Source organism: Melospiza melodia, chromosome 1, assembly GCF_035770615.1.
Source record: "Melospiza melodia melodia isolate bMelMel2 chromosome 1, bMelMel2.pri, whole genome shotgun sequence".
NCBI classification, from domain to species: domain Eukaryota; kingdom Metazoa; phylum Chordata; class Aves; order Passeriformes; family Passerellidae; genus Melospiza; species Melospiza melodia.
In genome coordinates this window covers 128,593,422-128,616,346 of record NC_086194.1, presented here as the reverse complement: position 1 = coordinate 128,616,346, position 22,925 = coordinate 128,593,422, and positions in this window count along the sequence as shown.

Here is a 22,925-nt window from a genome sequence, read left to right as displayed (position 1 = left end):
AAATAAGAACTTGCATAATTTTTGGCTCATTTCTAGACTGACAGTTTAATGGATGTGTGATTGTGCTGCAGGTTGCATAAATAAGTTGCAGATGGTGGCAGTCCTCTGCTGCCTGGACTTTCTTGTGCTGAAGTGAAGACAAGCCCCTGGTAACCTGAGTGCACATCAAATCACATCCTTCATGAAGGTGCTTACATTCATGGAGGTCTATCAAAAAGCCCCATGAGGAGATTTGTCATTAGTAAATATGCTTCTGACCTGTCACCATGATTTACTTGCAAACAAAGCAAGCATAGTAGGTACAGTTCTGTCTTGGTTCTCTTGGAGCAATCTGCTCAGGTTTAATGCCTATATTTACAGACATTAAGGACCCAGTTGTAAATGGTGTGAGCCTCAACAAAATGAAATGCTCTCAGTGGGCAGGGAGGGGAACCAGGCTCTGGCAGCAAGTTGATCTGGGAGGAAAGCTCGTCGCTGGTGCCACTTCAGTGCTTCCTCAGCACTCACACCATAATTTACATAATTTGACTTTGGGACGTAAATCCCAAAACCGATTTGGGGAGCGTTAACACTGCATGGGGAATGTCTCCTTTTTTTGCTCCTGATGAAAGGTAGCAATCCTCTCAGGCTGGGATATACTATTTCAACTTTTGCACACCTGGCTATTATTTATATAATGACTTTGCAACTATTACTTAATGCTGTAATATAGCCTTGATTTTTGAGTAATGTGTCAAAGTTACCAACAAGCACTGTTAAGCTATTTCCAAATTCAATTTGTAGTATACAGAACAAAGGATGTAGATCAGGACATGAAAATAAAGTCTGACCATGCATAGTTAAGTAAGGACAACTTTCATAAAGGGCAGATTTTAAACTGTCAATGCATGTTAAATAAGCAGAAGACAGCTTTTAGCACACAAAATTATGCAAAAATGTATTTCAAGCGTATGATCTATTATTGTTACTTTGAGCCAACAAACTGAAAATGCTAAATGAACTTTATTCATTGACATTGAATGTTAAAAAACACACTGGGAGAGAGATCTGTGAAAGATTTCCAGTTTGGGCTATAGCACAATTTTTTGTTAAAAGTGGACAGAGGTCATCTTTTGTAAGCACTTGGCTGTTCTGCACAGCACTAGGAGCTTTATCTTGATCAGACAGACAGCCAGCTCTACAGCTCCTTTGAAATGGTAGCAACAGTTCTCAGACCTAGTGACAGTTCAGCATTAGGTCTGCTGAACAGAACAAAGAGATTTTATGCATCTCAACTGCTTATAGAAGAAGAAAAAAGATGTTTGAACTGATCATCTTTCATTGAGTTTCAGATTCATCTTTATTCTAGCAATGTGCAGCCAGGTTTTGTACCTGTGATACCTGCTTCAATGCCCATCAGAGGGCTGCACTGAGGGGAAGGTGGCTGAACATTGGTTGGGCCCTACAATATTTTTGAAAAATGGAAATTTTGGCAGCCTAATTTGTAAATAGCATTTGGTAGCAGCATATATTACCTCTGCTTTAGAGACACTGTATCCAAGGGAAGTTACTGACAAGAAATGAGGCTTGAGCAAGTTTGACCTTTCAGCCTTTCTGCAATTTATTATTTTCTTTCAATCATAGTCTTTCATAGCCTATATCCTTCTTGGCTTCAGGGCTAATAAAGGTGGGGAAGAGTGGTTTCAGGAAATAAACGCTGGAAATGGATACCGATGGCCTTATGGCAGATGGGTCTGCTCTACTGCATTTTCTCTGGGATTGCCAAATATCGATAGGCTAATACTCATCCCATAACAGTCTAAAATGTACTCACCATGCTCCCTCCAGGTAGTTGAACTCTGAAGTGGTTATTTTGGTACTAAAGTAACAAAGTGACTAAAAGCCACATGAAGGCTGCTACTTGGGAATTTTCTTTCTTGGTATGCAGCACTTTTTTGGACTAGACTAATGTTACCCAGAACATTAACATCTACTTTGCCATGGTCTCATTCACCTTAACACCTGAGGGGAAATATCTTCTGACAGCTGACGGGACACACAATCCCCAAAAGGGTCTCTAAAACCTTTCTGTAGTTACTAGAGATGTCTCATGTAAGCCACTTCCAATTCTTCCTTTACACAACTACTCCTACCTCCTAGGGAACCTTTCTGCTAGGCTGCATAATTTTGACAGATATACCTTTCTGGTTCAGGAGTGTGAAAACAAAGTTCCAGCTTTTACCTTAGTCAATATTTATTAGTCAAATAAAAATCAGAAAAGTCAGACGAATGCTTAAATACCTAATCCAAAGTGGTATATTTTATACACAAATTTCAGCCAGGGATGATCCACATTTGTATGGTGTCCTTATTTTTTATTTGTTTTGCATTTGCTTAAATAAACTTTAATGTTTAGTCTCTCTCTAGACAAGGATCTTTCCTAGGAATTTCTTCAAAGCATAGGATAATTTCTCTTTACTTAATATATGTCACAGGAATAACGAAAATATTTCCCTTTAACAACAAAGCCCAGCTGGGAAATAGAAGTGAGGAAGAAAGGCCAAAATAAAAAGGCTAAGTGTTCCCCACAGGGACCCAAGGTGCTTTCCATCACACAGATAGGGAAAGAGCATCCCATTTGTTAGGGACCCTTTGATGAATCAGTGCAAGACACACTTCAGCCCACCTGTGCCTCTGTGCTGGCCAGACATCTTTTTGGGTGTAACAGAGACTTGGACATGTCCCTTCTCTGGAATTCTCAGTGTCAGTGCTGCTTACTGTCATGCTGGGTTACATTCCAGCACTGTGCTTTCCCAGTTTTCCTCCTCAGTTTACCCAGGTAGTTGAACAGTGCCAAAACTCACGCCAGGTTTTATGTAACCTTCAGTTTACAAGCCACAAAGAATCAAGGTCTTAAGTCTTGTTTTGGTTTGCTTGTTTTGCTGCAGGCTGGAGCGTGCGTTCTCCACACAGCAATAGCTGGGAAGGCTTTGTCTTCTTTTTCAAAGTTCAGTGTCCTGATCGGTATTTTACCCCTGTAACCTCTGTGGGCTTCTAGGACATCTGAAAATGCAGCAATTGCCAGTGATACAGTAGGCACTTATAATCAGATTTCACATTTATGTGCTCTCTTGACATTTCTGCTGCAGACAGACATATCCTGTGGTGACAACATGACCCTGCAACCCCATCCAGAGAGCTTTTTGGAGAGATCAGTCGGGGTGAGGTGGTGGACGTGTGCTCCCTGAGCTGCTCTCCTGTTGCTCTGGCTGCAGAGAATGCATTCCTGTGTGTGTAACTCTTGCCTTTCAGAAGATTTATGCAGGTGTCTTGCCACTCTTCTCTGAGCACAAAAAAGCTGCCCATGTAGGACGCCTGGAATGCACCCACACATCTCATCTCCTGCATGCCTTGCCACCTCTACAATCATTTACTGCCTCAACAAGATGGTCATTATTTTCTATTTGCTTCCATCTTTATTCTTCTCCCCCAGCTATGTTTCAGAAAATACCTAAGAGCATTTGTCTTTCATTAACAAAGGCAATGAACTATGGTTTATTATTCTTGTTGCTTGTGGCATTTCCCATCTAATACGTAGTTTTTAAACCCTTTTGCCTTCCATGCGCAAATTCTACTTTCTTAGTTCTCTTGGCAAGGCTGAGAAAATGCTTCCACTTTTGTTTCCGTTTGTACTTACCCATTTTCACTTTTAGTAAGAATCTCTTTTCCTCTTGTTTTCAGACCTTAAATCAATATTCTGTGAAGAAACAATGACCAATCTCTTCTTCTTTAAATTGGCTATTTTCCCCTCCTAATAGAGAACATGCTTGTAGAGTTCCTATTTTCCTGTGTTGCACCCAGGAAAAAAGTTAGATTTTTCATTGTTCAAAATGGATTTTATTTATTACTATTTCTTAAAATATATTCATTTTGAGAGGCTTTTTTTCCAAGCACTAGTGCACAAGTGCATTTTTAAACATCATTGTGGTGCGCATTTATGCAATTTCTTGAAATCACCTTCAGGTTGTTCACTCCCTCCCAAAGAGCCTAAATACTGATTCTGAAAGAAACATATTTTGCTCTGGGTATGAATAAGGAATAGTAGCACTGTGCAAATTATTTTTATATTCCTGCTTCTGAAGACAAAATGTGTTGATATGGTATGGGTATATACAGACTGAGAGATCCATGGGCCCACCCGTTCTGGGTTCCAAATTACAGAAGTTTGATTATTGCATTACATTTGTTATCTGCAGTACTGCAGAGTGAGCTTATAAAAACCCAGCTGTCTCTGTGAGCCATAAATCCAAAGTAATGGCCAGATAATCAAAATTATATTCTGATTCTAGAACATTCATTACTGGTGGCATTGTGTGAAGCAGTTATAAAAACAAGCAGTGTGCTAGGATGATTAGAGGGAATTACACTAAAAATGTAGAATCATTGCTGGTGTGTTACTTGAAGTTAACAAAGAGCAGTTTGCTCAGTAAGGGTATTTCAAGATAAACTGAGAAATAAACAAAAATTTGTCTTTTAGCCTGACCTAGTCAGGAACCAGTATTCAGAGCCCTATCTTTCTGATAACTGATTTCTCCTCATTTGGGCAAAATGAAACTAAACAAGAAAAAAGGCCAAAAATAGTCAACCCAACCCTTAAAAACTCTTCATGGAATGGGAGAGGCAACTTCAAAGACCTGCTCTGCTGTCATGTTTCATAACAAAGAATTCCAGGCTATTGCCAAGTTTTTTGATCTTCCCAATTTTTTGCGTGGCAAAAGTTCACACTGACTAGAGACCAAATTATCTGCCTGCAGAATGTCTAAATCCAAACTCTAACTTAGTGTTAGTTACATTGGTGTTTCCCATTGTTCCTTCTTGGTATGACTCATTAAATACCTAAGAAAATACTGTAACACCTGAACTACTGTTTGGGATGTAAAAAAGCCCCAGCCCACGCTCAGGAGCTATGCCTTGGTGTTTTATATGCTGAGTGAATGCCATTAATTTGAAACTAATGAGTTTTTCCATTAACGTCTTGTGGAAATCTCTAGATTTTATTGTGAAGGAAACAGTTCATAAGTCCTCTGCATTTATTCACAAAATGAATTTTTTTCTGGTCATTCCCACTCACCCTTCAGCTATTTGAAGGCAAGACTTAAATGGCAATAAGATTTTAATATGGGTGGATGACCACAAGGAAACCTTTTGAGCCCTAGCCTTCAGGCTTGACCTTCAGAGGCTGGAAAGCAATCCTTTCTGCTGAATAGCAGTCCATCAGGTCAAGTTCTCAGGAAAAATGTTTTTCCTTTGAAATTGAGTAGTGTCAACATATATTGTGGAGCAGTGTGTTACAGAGGGTAAGTGAGAGTGGCAGAACACAGCCCTCCCAAAATGGGTTCGGACCCAAAACTCCTGAGTCAACCCAGATGCTCCCACTGGGGATGCCCCCCAAGCATTCAGCTCAGGAAAATGTTTACCATCTGTATTATTCCTGCAGCCATATTTGATAGCATTTGAAGATACACAACCTTGAATCACCAGGAATGTATGCATGAATACATTTCTTCCAGAAAATAGAGACTGACATAACAATTCCAAGTTGTTATCAATTATCGGTTGACTTCCTTTTGAAAAATGTCATTTAATGACTTCATATTTTGTAATAACTCACTGTATTCACTAAGGTGCTGTGTTTGCTGAACTCTGGACTGTGTTGTGATGACAGGTGACCCTGTTGAAATGAGCTTTTACAGAAATCTATTTCAGATCTGAGTATTTGGAAGAGAATTTTGATGGCAATTTTGTTGGCTGATGATCTCAAAGACCACTAGGCACTCAGACTTTTAGTAGATGCCACACGAATATCTGATCAGCTGTCATTCTAGAGGAGAGGGAGAAGATGATGCTGTTAAATTAGATTTTAACACTGCTCCACTCATAAGTACAGTAGGAAAAAACATAAAGTAAAATGCTGGGTCATGAGCTAGATGCTTTGTAAGTATTTATTGTAGGTCTGTGGGCCACCTGCACAGTGATGGTGATTTTGCAAGGATAGGATTCATATTAAGTCTCAAATAAAATACCAGGCTTCTCTGAAGATCATCACAAGGCTAATTGTCCTTTCAATTCACATGAACATGTTTTGTTTCTGCATATTTATGCCTCTTATTGCAGGGGAGATTTTCTCCACTACTTGAAAATCCTTAGTGAGTCTTAAGTGTAAATTTTTGTTAATTGAATATAACAATATTCAGCTTGTTTACTGAATAATGTGGGATCTCTGACAAAAAGAAAATGTTTGTGAATGTGCACTTAACAGAGATTATAATGAAAGTAGGTAAAAAGCACAGATTACCATAGCACCCCATCAACAACACTATATAAATTTGCCCATTGCAGACAGCTGAGGAGGTTTTTCATAGTAGCAGCCTCTTATTGTGACTTTTATTTTAATTCTAAAAAGAGTCAAAATGGGTATAATTTTAGAACCAGACAAGTAGAGAGAGAATGAGCACTTTTTCTGTGATCTTGAAGATTTGGGTCTTGTGACCCCCCTCAGTGAAACTAAAATTGCTAATGTCAACCCATCTTTGGCAGACAGCACCTCGCATTGATTTTATACATAATTCAGCACAATTGACAGCCTTTTCAGGACAAGCAGGAGACTGATATGTTATGGAGGCTAAATTGCTTCTCCACTCTGTAAAAGGGGATCTCTAGAGGCCATGATTTGTGTTTAATGGTGTAAAGAGTTGGAACTGTGAAGAAGTTGGACTGTGTTATGGCTGATGTGAAGATTCTCACAGTAAAGCAGTGGCACGGTAACAAACTGCCTCCACTGAATTTCTTAGTCTTGTAAGATATAAAAAGAAACCCTTTTCTCCCCTCTGTCTTGCCCCAAACTGTAGCAAAAGAAGTGAGTGCATTACCCATGTTTAGCTTTGCACATGCAGTACCAGATGTGTTATCTGTGCAATCAGCTGGTGACCCAGCCATGGTGAGACTAACCAGGCCATGAGAAACAGTGCAGCATCCTTGCTGATGCTCTTTTCCTTTGTCACCTGTTGAATTGCTCAGAGAAATGAGCATCTGTGGGGTAAACCTAGGCATAAAAATGAAATTTATTCATTTTCTCTAACTGTCTGTGTCTGAGTTTCCACCAGTGATCCTGGACGTTCTTTCTGAGATCTTTCCAGGGTAAGAGCAAGTGCTCAAGAACTTCTTCATGAAGTGCTGCTAATCCCCACCCTCCTTCACACCACATTATTATTAGCCCCAACCATCCTCAAAAGGGCTCCCTGTACAGTGGCAGGGGCAGGCAGATGTGAAATAATAAGACTAAGGCTGCATTTTTTTACTTCATCGTCTCTTAGAAAAATCTTGACTCCATGGAGCACCTCCTTTGCCAAAGAGCTGGTGCACAGCTCTCACCTTGGTGGCCACCCAGACTGTCCAGTCTCTGGTGTCTGTGCACCTTGTACAGGGCCAAAACCAGAACAGAAGAAACTTCTATTCCTGAGCTGGATTTCCCCAGAATCCCCACTGTTAATTTGATGTCCTAGCAAAACTGTCTCGCAGTTTAGGAACAATAGTAGCAGAGACACATTGTCCTATCTTATTTTCTTTTTTTTTTTTTTTGTTGTGTTTATGTGAGTCACTGACGCACAGAGTCTGTGTTCGTTGATGGTATGCAAAATTCAGTGCATGCAAGAAACTATTCTTGCAGTGTAATCAGATAATTAGATGTTTTGTCGCTGTCTTGTGCTGTTTAATATCAAGTACTTTGAATGACAATATGGCAGCTCCTTTCTAGCAAACTTTACAGGCTGCTTGTTGCAAACTGCAAGTTAAACTTTAATTGGGTGTCCTGAGATTTGCTACTAGGAAGGTAATAACCTCAGCACAATAACACGAAGCTGCATCTTTTCACTGCTGCCAGTGTTGTAAATAAAGGCTAATTTTCCAACAGACTCGCTCTTTCTTCAGCAATCAGGTATACCAAAAGAGGTAGAACCTTTTTCCATTATTTCTGCAGACTGTAATATGCAAAGACATGAGCAACCCAAGTGGCCTTGTGTGTGAATGAGTATATGGGGGTGGGGACTGACAAAGGAGAACTACATTTTGAAATAACAACATTAATTTTATTGAAAAAGCATTGAGTTGTTTGCCCTTTTATTTAGCCTTTATGATAGCAAATAGAAATAATTTGGCTCGCCAGCCAGACTTAGAAATGTGGAGGTAGAAAAAAAGGCAGCCCAAAACCTCAGCGTAATTTTGAGTCAAATGAGGTTTGGATCAAACTCAATGCCATTTATTTTTATATACTCCTTCCATGCAGAGTATTACAAAGCAGTTTACAGGGAGAGTTAATCATCAGAAGCTAAAGGGAAAAGTAAGGTTTTTAAAAGCCAAAAATAATTTGGTAGCAGGGAGGAATCATGGGGGCTTTTATTGGCGTTCTGAGAGAAATGAGAAAAGTTCCAGGTAGAGCACTTTTTTTTCTGGTTTTTGGAAGGCAAAGTCCTGTATTCAGTCGTGTCAGAAAATGGCACATTCTTTTTAATGACACTATCTTGCGTGGCTCATCTTGTCAGAGAAGGATGTCAGTGTCACCCAACCTGAGACCTGCTCCAGTTCTGCTCTGAGGAGCTGCCACATAGACTACTTGCCATAAATAGGAAGGAGTATTACTGAGATAGAGCTTCATACACTGCAAGAATTGCTCATTTTTGGGGTTTTTTTTTTCACCAAATAAAACCTGGTATCCTCAAAATATCAACTTTATCAATTTTGAGGTTAAATTAAAAAAATAAAAAAACAGAATGCTGCTATTGTATTATGGTCTTATAATACACATACCCTGACATGTATTTAATATTTAATAATTTATTTTAATAAATTGGTACCATTTAATACTTTGTATATTGGGAAAGATTCTCCGGTCTCCTGCTTCAGTTTTGCAAAACTGCTAAAGCCATTCAGGCTAAGCTTATTTACACTAGCTAAGAATTTTATTTATTTCACTTGCTTTGTGTTTACAGAAATCAGATATCTGTATCATTCAATTGGTGTCTCTCACTGTGGGGTTTTAGTGATGCAGGATGTAGAAGGAGCAACATGGTAACCACATCTAGCCCCAAAATGATGTGTACCTTTGGAGTCACCACTTCCTAGCTAACTTTCCCTCCAGACTCTCATGGGCTGTCCAATACACAGAGTGTTTTCCAGACCTTCAAAACTCCTCAGGCAAAGCAGAATTTTCACCTGCTTTGTCTTCTTCTTTATCTGAGATCCTTCCTTGAAAGATCAAAACAATTTGTACTGCTCTCTATGTTATGTTCACTGGTTGGTCTTTGTCTTACACTGACAGCTTAGCCTGGGACATACCTCGGACACCAAGAGGAAAACAGATGTGAATGCTTTCAGCTTGGTTTGGTTAGCTTAAAAATTTAACCAAGCCAAACATTTGTTGCTTATCAAATTCTCCAAATTCTTCCAACATTTGTATTTATGAAGCGGCCTGCCAAAGGATTTGATGTATGAGTGTCAGCTTGAGGGGGAGACAGGGTCCCACCAGAGCCTGGAAGCTGTTCAGCCACTCCTCAGGAAGGGAAAGGAGGTGTGAAATAGTCGGGATCACTCACAGCCCCACCGTAAACAGAGAAAAGGGAAGGGAAGGGAAGGGAAGGGAAGGGAAGGGAAGGGAAGGGAAGGGAAGGGAAGGGAAGGGAAGGGAAGGGAAGGGAAGGGAAGGGAAGGGAAGGGAAGGGAAGGGAAGGGAAGGGAAGGGAAGGGAAGGGAAGGGAAGGGAAGGGAAGGGAAGGGAAGGGAAGGGAAGGGAAGGGAAGGGAAGGGAAGGGAAGGGAAGGGAAGGGAAGGGAAGGGAAGGGAAGGGAAGGGAAGGGAAGGGAAGGGAAGGGAAGGGAAGGGAAGGGAAGGGAAGGGAAGGGAAGGGAAGGGAAGGGAAGGGAAGCTGCAGGGCCCACAGTGATGGGGTACAGCAAGGCAGGGTGCTGCCCCTTAGATAGCCCTGGCCAGGAGAAGAGGCAGCCTTTTGTGCTGCACCCTGCTCAGCTGCTTTATCCCCATGTGGGAGTTGGGATGTGCTTCATTCTCACTGACCAGAAGCACGGGGTAGGGTATTGCAATAGAAAACTGTTAGTCTAGATCACAGAACAGGTAAGAAGATGCAAAATGCTTTTTCTTTCGTGTGCTTTTGTCACTCATTCATTAAGGGGTCATTTCAGGAAGCACTGATTATAGCAGATGCTATGCCTCAAGCCTCCTTCAAAAGCACTTTTAAAGAATATTGCAATTCCATTCATAATTTTTCTAAATTACAACCTCCGACGACATAGTTTTTACACAAATGTAACTTCACAGACCTTGACATTCACGTTTATCACCACAAGGCAAATGTTGCACCCAAAACCATCCATGATGATGGCATTAGATTGTGTGTGATATTGTGTTACAACACTTGTGGGTTATTACAACAGCAGCCTCTGGATGTTAAATCTCTTCCTAGTTCAAACTTTTTTTTTCTGCCAAAAGCAATTTTTGCCTCACCACTCAAAGCCTGAAGGTGCTAAGATTCTTTTTCATTCACACATTTTCACTTAAAAATAAGGGTGCCTATTACAAAAGTTTGCAGCAGTTAGGAAATAAAAAAGTTTGGCTGTAAAATTCAAATAAATGAATGCTTGCAATGAATTTTCTAGCTCAGAAACTTCAGAAAACTACTGCTGGCTCAGATTTACTCTGTGATCACACAGATCATGTGAGGTCAAAAATGTACAAAATGCCTCTATTTACTTTTATATATAAGGTTCTTCTGAAATTTCAGCCCTCACATCCCTGTCCCCTGTGTTTCCTTTCTTTTCAAACTCATGAACTTCCAGATTTATCTGTATCTAGTACAAACAGATCTTTAGGAAACTGGTAGGGCTGTGAATCACCTATTCAAGACAATCCTTCTTGGTTCAACAAGAAAGCAAGCCACTTGTAGTAGCTTTTGTTCTTAACCTTCTACTTTTCTCTTAAGATTCGGCTCACAGTATTTTGATATCAGTGGCAAAAAAATCAGATTTCTAAGATTTTCAAAAGTGTCCTTGATGACCACTACATTCCAAGCCAAATACTCTTTTGCAGTCTTAATAAAAAACCATTTGGTCTATGGTGCATGAGTTTGGTAGCAGAGAGGGTAACAGGAGTGATCTCTCTGAGAAGAAACCAGGAGTTGTCCCCATGTGTGTCTCCCCAGAGACATTTCCAGCTGGCTCCAAAAAGGATCTGCTGCTGCTCAAACCTGAGCCCCTCAGCAGCCCTGGTGGCATCTCTGTGATAACATATTTATGGAGAGTGAAAAAACATGGTGCAGCGGCTGCGTGAGAAAGGGGAGTGCAAAACATTTGCAAAACCAGCCCTGCAGACACCAGTGTGAGGGAGGAAGGAGAGGGAAGAGGTGCTCCAGATGCTGGAGCAGAGGTTCTCCTACAGCCTCTGGAGAAGGATGTAATGGAGCAGGTTGTCCTCCTGGAGCCCATGGAGGACCACGGTGGAGCAGGTGAACATGCCCTGAAGGAATCTGCAGTCAATGGAAAGAGCCCTTGCCAGGAGCATGTTGTCTGGAAGGAGCACCCATGCTGGAGCTGCTCTTGAAGATCTGTACATCCTAGGAGAGACTCCATGATGGAGCAAGGGAAGAGAGCAGAGGAAGGAGCAGCAGAGATGAAATGTTATGGACTTACCACAAGCCCCATCCCCCATTCCTCCCTCCCTGCTTCCTCCAATAAAAGAGTCAGGAGTGAGGGAGTGAAATTGAACCTAGCAAGAAGGAGGGATGGGGGAAAGTGTTTTAGTTTTGTCTGTTTTTCTCACTATCCTACTCTAATTGGCAATAAATTAAATTCATTTTCCCCAGGTTGAATCTGTTTTGCCCCTGACTGTAATTGGTGAGTGATCTCCCTGTCTGTATCGTGACCTTGTCTTATTTTCTCACCCATGTGTAGAGGAGGGATAGCAAAAGTGCAGCTGGGTAGGCACCTGGTGGCCAGCCAAGGTCAGCCCACCACAAAAACATACCACCAATAATATCAGAGTGGCAGTATCACAGCATCATTAACTTTTTCAAACATAGATAGAAAGAAACACACAAACACACATCACTTAGTTCTCTCAGCTCTGCAGCATTAATAGAATAGTGAAATATCCCAGGAATTTTGCAGCTTTAAGGATTTGAGAGAGGAGAGGCCAAGAAAAAACAACCCTGAAGGGAAGCTGATGAAACATAACCAGGAGATTGAATAGGTTTAAAAAACCAGCAAGTGGTTTAGAACTGTAATGAGGAAAACAACCCTTTGGTTCAAAAGAAACTGCTTGTCCATTTGCAGGATAATCAATATCTTATCCTAAAACATCTGTGAGCAAATAAAAAAAAAAGAAAGAATACTGTATTCTGGAAAAGATTTGCTGACCAAGCCCAAGTTCCATCAGAAATGGAAGCATAAATAACTTCATATTGATAATGATTCTTAGGGAAAAAGAGCTGAATAAACAGCACTGAATAAAATGTAAAATTGCATTTTATCTTTCTGCTTTCTTGTAAAACTCTGTGCTAGCAGACCTGGACTGTGTCTGCCTCTAGCATTTGATCAGAATTCTATCTCAGTCAGCCTTTTTTATTTCCCTGCCTTATTTTAAGCATAATTATCAGATTGATAAATATGTGCATGAAGCATAGCATTAGCAGAGCCTGTGTTCTGAATTACTGTGGCATTGTTGCTTCTAGGGAGCAGAGACAGTTTAGGACCAGAAAATGAGCATGTTTCACTGAACAGATTATCTTTTTCAGCTAATAATAGTTCATATCAAATACCATTTTGTGAAAGATAGAGACCAACTTGCACACTCTCTGTAAAAAAGAAAAAAAGTGGAAAATGTTCCCTACAGAACTCACATATTACAAAATCAATTTTGCCCTAAAGGACAATTTTAAGAGTAATTTCAATCCTAAAGTAGGTTTGTATGTTGCTGGGCTACTTATATATTTATATCATAGTGAGCAGTACAAGGACCCAACTGTGCTCCCATTTCAGGCCCTGTGTAAAATTCAGCTTAAACTCACAGTAATGAAAATGGAGACTGGATTGTTCACATCCTGAAAATTTTTGTCTTGAAAGTTCCAGTTAGATCTTACAATACATGCACTAGCTTGAACTAAACATCTAAGTCTTCCAGGACATCAAGGTGCTTGGTCTTTGTAGTTCCATTACAAATTGTTGTTCAATCTGATTTCTTCTCCACAAACCAAGGTTCACTTTCCACGCCAGTACTCCTAAAAAATGTCATCTTCTCCTTGGTAGCAGAGACTTTCCTCAAGGCAAGCTTAGCTTTGCAACTTTTAGGAATAGTTCAGCCTTTTTCTTGTAGAGGGCAACAACTTTACTGCCAAGAGAAAAGGATGAGCTGTCTGAAACAACAAGCTACATCCCACAAGTTCAAATCCTGCACACACTCTGGTATTGGACACCGTAATGGGATAGGAGGGTGATTTTTAGCAAAGCATCAACTACACTTCATGTTTCTCATGGAGTGCTCTTTCCCTCTGATATTTATCATGTCAGATGGGCAGTGGTGACAGCTTCTCAGTAATTGTCCTCCAGCCCTTGGTGCCTGCAGCACTGAGCTGGCTGAGGGGGCCAAGTGCTGGCTGACAGCTGAAGGCTGCCCAAAACATGAGAAAAATAAGTTTCTGAAGGAGACCTGTGTGGCCAATCTCTTTTTAGTCTCAAAAATGTGTTTTAAGCTGCTTAGTCTAATGAGAGCAACGTTTCCAGCCTAAGCCTTCCACAGGCCAGTATGCTGACATATTCATAGGATCATGGAATCGTGGAATCATGAAATCATAAAATCGTAGAATGGCTGGAGTTGGAAGAGACCTTAAGGATCATTTGTTTTTAATCCCTCTGCATTGGCAGAGACATCTCTCATTAGACCAAGTTGCTCAGGCTCCCATCCAACCTGGCTTTGAACAGTTCCAGGGATGGGGCATCTACAACTTCTCTGGGCAACCTGCACCAGTGTCACACCAACCTCATAGTAAATAATTTCTTTCAAATGTGCAATCTAAACCTACTCTCTTTTGATTTAAAGCCTTTGCCCTACAACTATCTGCCCATGTAAGAAGTCCCTCTCTAACTCTCCTGTAGCCCTTTTAGGTACTGGAAGGCTAAAAAATTGCATCTGGAGGCTTTAAATGGTCCAGCTGAAAGGTCTTGGACATGTGTGAGCTGTAAGATTGGGGGAAAAAAGTTTTTTGGATGTACTACAGTCACATACAGAACTGTCTTTTGGAAAGTTTCAGCTCCTCCCTTCACTGGGTAAGGAAAACCAGGTATTTTAGCAAAGAGATACTGAGCATTCTCAACCACTGGGAAACTGTTCACAAGCTTGTGTCCCTGGCTTAAAGCATTGTCATGTGTTACAGGAAAAAGGAGAATATCCAACAATGCTGTTCCTGCTCCAAAAGGGCTTTGCATTCTGTGTTGGTTGCATTCAGAAGCTACACAGACTTTGGTTGCTTGTGCAGCCCTACTGTCTGTATTACTGCACATGTTTTCCAGTTATCCAACTTCTGTGAGAACAGAAGGTCAGAAGACCATTCTAGATAAATATTTTTGTCACCTTGCACTTGATAACTAAGCTTTCCAAAGGGTAAACAGCCATGATTTCATCATCAATCTTGAAACGACAAGGTTCTGAAGTGCATGGAGTGCATGACATGTTGCTGCAATATCAGGGGCAGAAGATGAGCATTGACAAATGGGGCAGAGGATAATATTTTGATTGATTGTTTGCATAGGAACTTACTGGTGAGGCCTGAGAGCTTTGATAAGATGCAAAGATTAAGATATAAAATTTAAACTCAAGAAATTATATTTCTGTTGCATTTTCTGGCAGAAAATGTGGATGGAAGAGAATATTGAACAGTACAAAAAGACAAAATTCTCTAAGAAAGTAATTCCAAATGCAATAATAAACTAATTAAACACTGTTAGAAATATAATAAAACTAGCACTGTCTCCCAAAGACAACCCACTGTCTTAAATAAGCATTTTAATAATCCTCCTGGGGATTTTGGTACAATTTTGTCTGACCTTTAAATAAAGACCGCCAACACAGCAATTAAATATGATTGGCCAACCTGTGTGAATTGTCTTCAACCTAGAGTCAGTTCTCTTTATTTTGTTTCTTGCTTCCTTCATCTTTACTTTCAAATACAGCTGTCTTTTCAGGGAACTTTTTTTTCTTTATCAAAATCTGCTGCATTTTTCATTCTTCCTGTGGCTATTGGTCTCTTGTTTTATTCTCCCTAAACCTTTTGTAATCAGCTCCCGATATTTAGAATTTTTTTCCTTTGTTAGAATCAGCTTGTAAAACCAAAATATTTTTTAGCACTCTTAGAAATTCATTTAATATTAAGAAAATAGATGATTGAATTCACTCCCTGTATAGCTACAATCACTTTCAATGTACCTTGTGGGAGGAAATTTTTTGATACTGCAAGTGTTGTCCCCTTGCACTGCTGCTATATCTGGATCAATTGAGTCTCCATGTTAAGACTGATGGAGATGGGGTTCCATTCTTGAGAACATCCTTGAACAATTACAGTTGTTGCAAGATTAGTTGAGCCAAACTGAAAATGCATGCACAGCTGTGCATGGACAGTCATCCTCCTCCTGGATTTTCTCTTTAAAAGAAAAAAGGTGGTTCTTCCCTCCAATACCAAATACTGTTCCAAGCTTGACAAACTGCAGCTGACAACCACAGCCACCACAAACAAAAATGATCTGTCAAAAGAAAAGAGATTTTGGAGTAGTAGTTCGTCAGCCTTAATTCATACTTCTAAAGAACAGGGATATATATACAGCTGCTTTGCTGTCAAAGACATGAAGATTTGGAAGATGCCTTTTTTTCCTCCCACATTTAACATATGTCTTAGCCATGCATAAGACTTTTCCAGAGTGGAGGAAGCCTAAGAGGAGGAGGAGGGGCAGGGAGGAGGCAAAATTTTCTTCCTTTCCAAGATGCAATCTGAAGTGATTCTAGAAATACTCACTTTAGCTGTATATATTTTTGAAGATAAGACTTGTTCATATCAATCGAAGCAGAGTGGCAGCAGCCGAGTGGATTGCTTCAAGTAGCTCTGCTTTTCACAATCTGATGCAGCCCTTTGATATGTTTGTTCAGTTGTAGAGGGGCTCTAATGTCACAGGCACAGCTGGTTTCCCACTCTGCTATCACACTTAACAGTGGGGGGCTCTCCTCCACTGCAGCTGCCTCTAACATCAGTACCACAGGTATTCCAAAGGCCCTGGGTTTTCCGTGGGCCCCTTGCCTCTCCCATTTCACCTCCATCTCACTAAGCTGATAAATAAACTGTTCATGAGGTTTCTTTTTTAAAAAACTTAATTACTCAATACTGGTGATTCCAAATGAACGACATCTTGGGAGCCAGGATGGAGATATTGCAACTCTATTAATGGCAGAGGTAAGCAAAGAAAGGTGGTGGAACCAGGAGAGACCTGGACAAAAAAGTGAAAGCACTGAATGACATCCAGGTAGAAAGTGATGCAGAGCTAGTCATCTGAAGAAGCAGAGGGAGAGAGTGGCATGTAAAATTCCAATTTTCTGCTTTCTGAGCTCATTTTAACCTGTTATACACAGTGCTGCAACTGTTAGACCTACTAAGCCATTTCCACTGACAGCAATGCCAACCATTCCATTGCTTCCATGAGAATACAGCTAGGCTGATATAAAATAACTTTACCCTAGAAAACAACATTTTGAAGCACTTAATTTACATTTTTAAAAGTTTGTTTTGTGGATGAGTGGATTTTGTTGACATCTCTTTGGGTTTCAGCTAAAACTGAAGAACATCTAATTTTCTGTTAAGATTAGTTAAATTCTAAAACATTTTTAAACTAGAGAATTAAAGAATTTTAGAATCATTTTTCTGCCTTGAGTAATACAGAAAATATAGAAATTAATCTTTTCATAGCTGCCTTTTTATTTTAAATTCGTGACTAGTGGAGGTTTATGGCAACATTTTTGGCAAGTTCTGAATTGTCTTGTATCTCCTTCCATAGCATAAGACAAATGGCTATATATAGTTCTTATCTATACCTGTTGAGAGTGGACAGTCAGTAGTTGTCATAGAGAATGGTTTGGTTGTATTTATGTGTCAAATGTTAACTGTTCTGGAAGCAATGTGTCTGTATCCACCATAAGCAGTGCTGGTCATTCTTCAAGATCTGAATATTGAACAGGACAGTGCAGGGACTGGTGCAGAACCACTCTATCCTGGACTGACTTTCTTGGCCTGAAGACAGTAGGCTTCAGCCTTGCAATGCAGGATCCACCCTCTCATGAGTACTGCTGAAACTCCACGAGAAAGGAATCAGGACCTCTGTCCCTTGTGATGGAGAGTGCAAACTCGGGTGGCCAGGTAAGTGCAGCCTACAGAAATAATGGCACAGAGAGTCTTTCAGCTGATAGGGAGATCTGAAACACCTGCAGATATTGTAAGCAAACTAGCTCCTAACCACATAAAGGCAGAAATCAATGACTAACCTTGGGAAAAGCCTGGGACTTGCACAAGGCAGAACTTTCAGACATAAGAAGGAAAATAAGGCCTCTTTTCTGAAAAGCGTTGTAAATTCTCTACAGTATGACAACATCATCAAGTAGGTACATCTATGAGCGTGTTCAACAGCAAATTTAGCAAGAGAAACTTGTGCATGCCATGCAGCCACACTCTCACAGGCTGCTTATACCTTCCCACCTGAAAGCTGTTCTTTGGAATGTGGTTTTATCACTTCCTCCCGGCAGCTGTGTAAATCCTACAGTCTGATATTCTGGCACGGGAGAAAGGACTTGAAGAAGAGGAGGTGTAGACTACACTAGTCATTCAGTGGATAAATGTGTCAGCAGTGAAGTGCATTGAAAATGATGTCTCTGGGAAGAGTGCTAAGAAAAATAGATATACTCTGGTGGTCTGTAGCTTCTCCAGAAGCTTTTTCAGTCCCCTGATCAAGCTGCAAAACAAAGAATTTGCATCTTTGGGACAGAGAACCTGAGAGTATGGTGTGGTCATGAGAAGGTGTTACAGAAGCCAGTGCAGTAATTCCCAGCTTCCACATGGTTTTAGCAGGCAGACAGACACAGCTAGTTTATAATTGGCCTTCCTTGGACCTCAGAGGCAGGCCCCAGACTGCCATTCGAAAATGCTGCAATGTAGGGGGATACAGTATGGGTAAATGAAGGTGGTATAGAATGTAATCTTACCCCCTAAAGAGTTGCAGCTGAACCAATTACAAAAGATTAGGAGCAGGCCTGAGGTTAACAGGCTACACCTGTAGCCAATAAGAAGAGTGTTATAAAAGAGTGGATTGGTGGGAACTGGAGTCAGTTGGCTGCTGTGAGGACAAGGAAGAATTAACGCCTAGAGGAGTTGCCTACAAGAAATATCAAGGATGTACAAAGCTCTAGTGATATGGAACCTTTGCAATGTAATGGCAATAGAGTTCTTGTGCTGTAATGACAATGCTGCAATGCATAATAAAAAGAGTATGGGAAAACTATGGCAATCTACATTAGTGGTGGCATCCATACAGTGGCCATTCACAGAGCCAGAGAAATTAAAGTAAATATAAGAAGCCTGCCAAGTTGTTCAGAATGAATGCACACATATTCTCAAGTGTTAGAAACAGACAAAAACATTATATGTGTCAAAAAACAAATAGATTGCACTAAAAAGTGGTCATCAGCCTCTCTAGGAGCAATTTAAATTTAAGATGCAGATGGCGTAATCTCCACTATGATCTTCTGGAAAGATTTGACAGAGGTGGGTGCTTTGTTGACTGTTCTTGCACAAGGTCACAGAGCTGACTGTATGCTGTTATCGTCATTGTGAAAAGGAAAAGAAAAAAAAAAAAAGACATTAGGAGGAAAGGCAGGCTTTACATGACTCTCCCAGTCACCTACCCAATAAAAATTGTACTAGTTGAAAAATCATCAGGCATTCACTATCCCAACTGTAGATGCTTGGAAAAAACCCAGTGGGATCCTAGTGCTTTAATCATGCTATTGATCTCCCTTTACCTACATCATTATGGTATTCTGGATTTTTTTTTTTGTCTGTGTGTTTTTTTTTCTTTTTTACACAACCTGCTAAGATTTTGCATTCAGTTTCTGCGTAAAACACAGAGGACCAAATCTGTGATCTTTTGTACAGCTACACACAGCCCACACAGCATTAAAATGACCATCATTTTGCTAGTCATGTCCTGTGTGGGTGGCAATATGTAGAATTATCCTTTAAAGGCTAGTCTCCCTCAGTTAACCCAGGAAGGAACAGTAGACCAAAATAAATAGCTATGTTCTATTTAACATTTCTCAGAAAAAACCCCTATGATAAATTACAGAAATTACATCATGACCACGGAGATAGTAAGTGAATAACTGAAATGCATTGTTTAAGTGTACCTGGTTTATGTTTCTAACTAAGAACTAGTTCCCTATTTCATATTTCTGACACACAGAAGTCTCTGTTAAACATCCAGACCACCTATTTCTTCAATTAAGATGTGAGAGCTAGCAGTACATATTTTGTGGCATTTTAAATAAGCCCTTTAGCAGGCCACAAAAGATCAAAAACCAAAAAGTAATATAGTTTTACTAGGAGGTTGTTCTGGCATTTATACATCATGTTGAGTACATCAGAAAACAAAACCAGTTTAAGAACAGTTCTGTTCCTCCTAATGCACCAAGCAGGGCCTGAAATTATTCACTTTAAATTCAGTGAAAAAGCTCCATTACGTTTAATGTGTTGCATCAAATGTTGCTGACTAAAATGTCAATATTTACAGTTGCCACCAGGAAACATCAAACTGTCACAGCACTTGCCTTTTGACAGCAGCAAACTAGCTCTCCTTGGTTAACACCACATGGAAAGTGCTGGGAATAGCAGTCACAGTAGGGATAACAAAACGCTTGATGAAATCCAGGCACTGAAATCCACAGTGCTTTTCTCTTCAGAGGCACTCCTAATGCAATAGGTCTACAGAGGCACAGTAAGTAACTCCCACATCAACCTCTATTACATAAAATAATTAAGTCTACATCAATGATTTGGAATAAGAGACCATTGCCACAGGATCAATGTTGTGCACTTTGAAGAAGAACAAACCTGAGCTGCACCATGCCATTTATTTTCCATAAATGCTTTGGCTTTGCCTTGCTGTTCTTGCATCTGCAGGAGCCCATTATCCTGGATAATATTCTGTTCCATTGACAATTATATCTTATTTCTGTCCTTTAAGTAGCTGCTGCTTTGAGGATCTCTCATTATGTGATGCAATTTTCATCACTGAACTTCCTTTAACTTTTACTGCCAAGAGTACATTTTTATATTAACCCCTGCAAGTATCCAGAAACACCAGCTTGGAGTCAGCAATCTGGTAGAAATTTGATGGCTGCAGCACGATGATCACTGCACAGAGCTTGGGAACCAACTGATTTGTATTTAAGTGGTCTGCAGGGACAATAGAAATCCCAGCACTCAGTAGAAAATGAGTATATTTAGGCTTTTCCCACATGCTGTGTTCTCAATAATACAAGCTTTCACTAAAAGAAAAAAAAAAGAAACCAACTTCTAGCCCTTCCAATTGCAAAAATAGTCTTCACTAAGTAAATCCCATCACTGCTGTTTTGTTGAGTCTGCAGCTAGCCAGACTGAAACAATAGCACCCAAAGAGCCCACAACTCCCTGGTTGCATCTTAATGGGCTGTTTGTTAACTTCAAAGCTGACCATTTAAATGCTAACATTATTAGGCAAGTAATACAAAACATAAGCACCCAGCTTGAATCATTAGCATTTAATTGCCTAACATTTTCTCTTGTTTAATCTACAGCACTGTGCAAACTGGTCCTAATTTTGAACAGTGGAGCACTCATGGTTATGTTGCCCTGTGTGGAGGGACTCATGAAGAAAAAGCAAAATATTTGAGCTTCCAAAACCCTGTATCTTTTAATGCCACAAACAATGCAGCTTTACTATAAAGTTTTCTCAGCTCTTATTTTTTTTTCTTTTATTTAGGTTCTTTTCCTTGACTGGAATGCTTGTTACCTAGTCTGGGCAAGGACTGTTGTTAAGAAGAGAAGATTCAGCTGCTAATGAAAGAGTTCGGAGTTGTTTCCTTTATTCTTTGCTTGAGCAAATGGGAAAAAAAAAGCCCTTTCTACTGCTTTTCCAAGGTGGTGTAAAGGTCACTGACAATAGCTCCCCTATAGATGCCAATGTGTGACATTTTGCCTGACTAAAACAGAAACATGATAAGCTATGAAAAAATTCAAATTCTTTTCTAGATAAAGCTGTTTCTGAAACGTGACTTGTTCCTTAAAATAAGGTACAGAATTTAACTCTTATCTTCAAATCTTATCTGAAGCTTAAAACGTGTCCCCTGAATATAAAAAACCACCAAAAAAAGTGAAGTAACACAAATCATGTAAAATATATACAATGAAACCTGGATAAAGACCAATAGGCTAATGTCTAAATGGATGATTAGAGTAAAGTGATGGTTTGAAGTTTCAGTTTTTAGCAATTGAGATCAAGCCTGGAGTGTAAGGATGGAAATTCCATCAAAGCCACTCTCTCCAAAAAATAATCCCCAAACTCCTTTTTTTTTTATCGCTGAGAGACATGTTATTGTTAACTTCAGGAGTAATAAGAAAGATGATAAAACCAAGCATACATTGTGGTGTATTTTTGACATTTTGTCCTCTGAGATTTCCATTCTTCTGTTCACTTTTTTCCCATGCTTCTCTGGTGTCTGGTCTTCATTGTTAAAAAAACAGGTTTTTTTACTCTTGTTCTGAGAAGTGTTTTCTATCCCCCCCAAAAAAGCATACTCCATTTTCTCTCCAAGTTAAATTCACCTTGACCAACACTATTTCCCCCATGAAGTTAAGACTTCAGTAAATTTACCTGGCAGGAAATGCTACCCAACTGATCCTCATTGTGTGCCCTGCAATGAACTTCCCTGCAGTTCAAAGTACAACTTTTTGTTGTTGTTGTTAGAAAAGAAGCCCTGAGATAGATGGACATATCAAACCCATGTATGCAGGAGAACAAATCTGCCAAGTGGCAGGTTTAATACTTTTTTTACATGATATGGTCACTCAGAGATTAATTTATGGAAGATTATTTTATCTTAAACCTGTAGAGCTCTCTGCATTCACCATTACACAATGTTAGCCTGTAAGCATTACACTGATCCATTTGAAGAATTTTGTCTCTGGACAAACAAAGCATTACTAGGCAGATTTACCAAAAGAGTTACAAGGTGCTGATTCCAGCCAGTCTTCAAAAGAAGCCAAAGATGATTGTTGAAAAAAAAATTGAAATTAGTGACTGCAGGATTGGAGTTTGGATGAGAACTCAGGCAGATGTAAGCAAAAAGGATGGAAAGGCAAAAGAAAGGACAGAAAGGCAAAGGGTCCTAGCGACTGGACAGAAAACTGATTAAAGGGTTTCTTCATCCCTGGCTGCCTGTAGACCTTTTCCTTTCTCTCATCCATAACAAGCAATCAAACAAATCCCTCTATCAGTCTGCAGCAAGTTACACTGCATGGCAATCCCTTTTCCCATTCTCAAGCATGGCTTTATAAAGCCTCTTGTTCTTCTGGAGAAAATATGTGCTGAACTTCTGCAAACTAATCTCAGGCTCTGGTGGTTTCACCCCAGTTTGGCCATTTTCATTACACTGACATTTTCAATCCACTCTTTTCTAAACACAGTCATTGGAATTTTATGAATCATCTTCTTGGAGAGTAGCATAATATTGAGATGCAGTAATGGAGGGTGCCAGCAGATGGT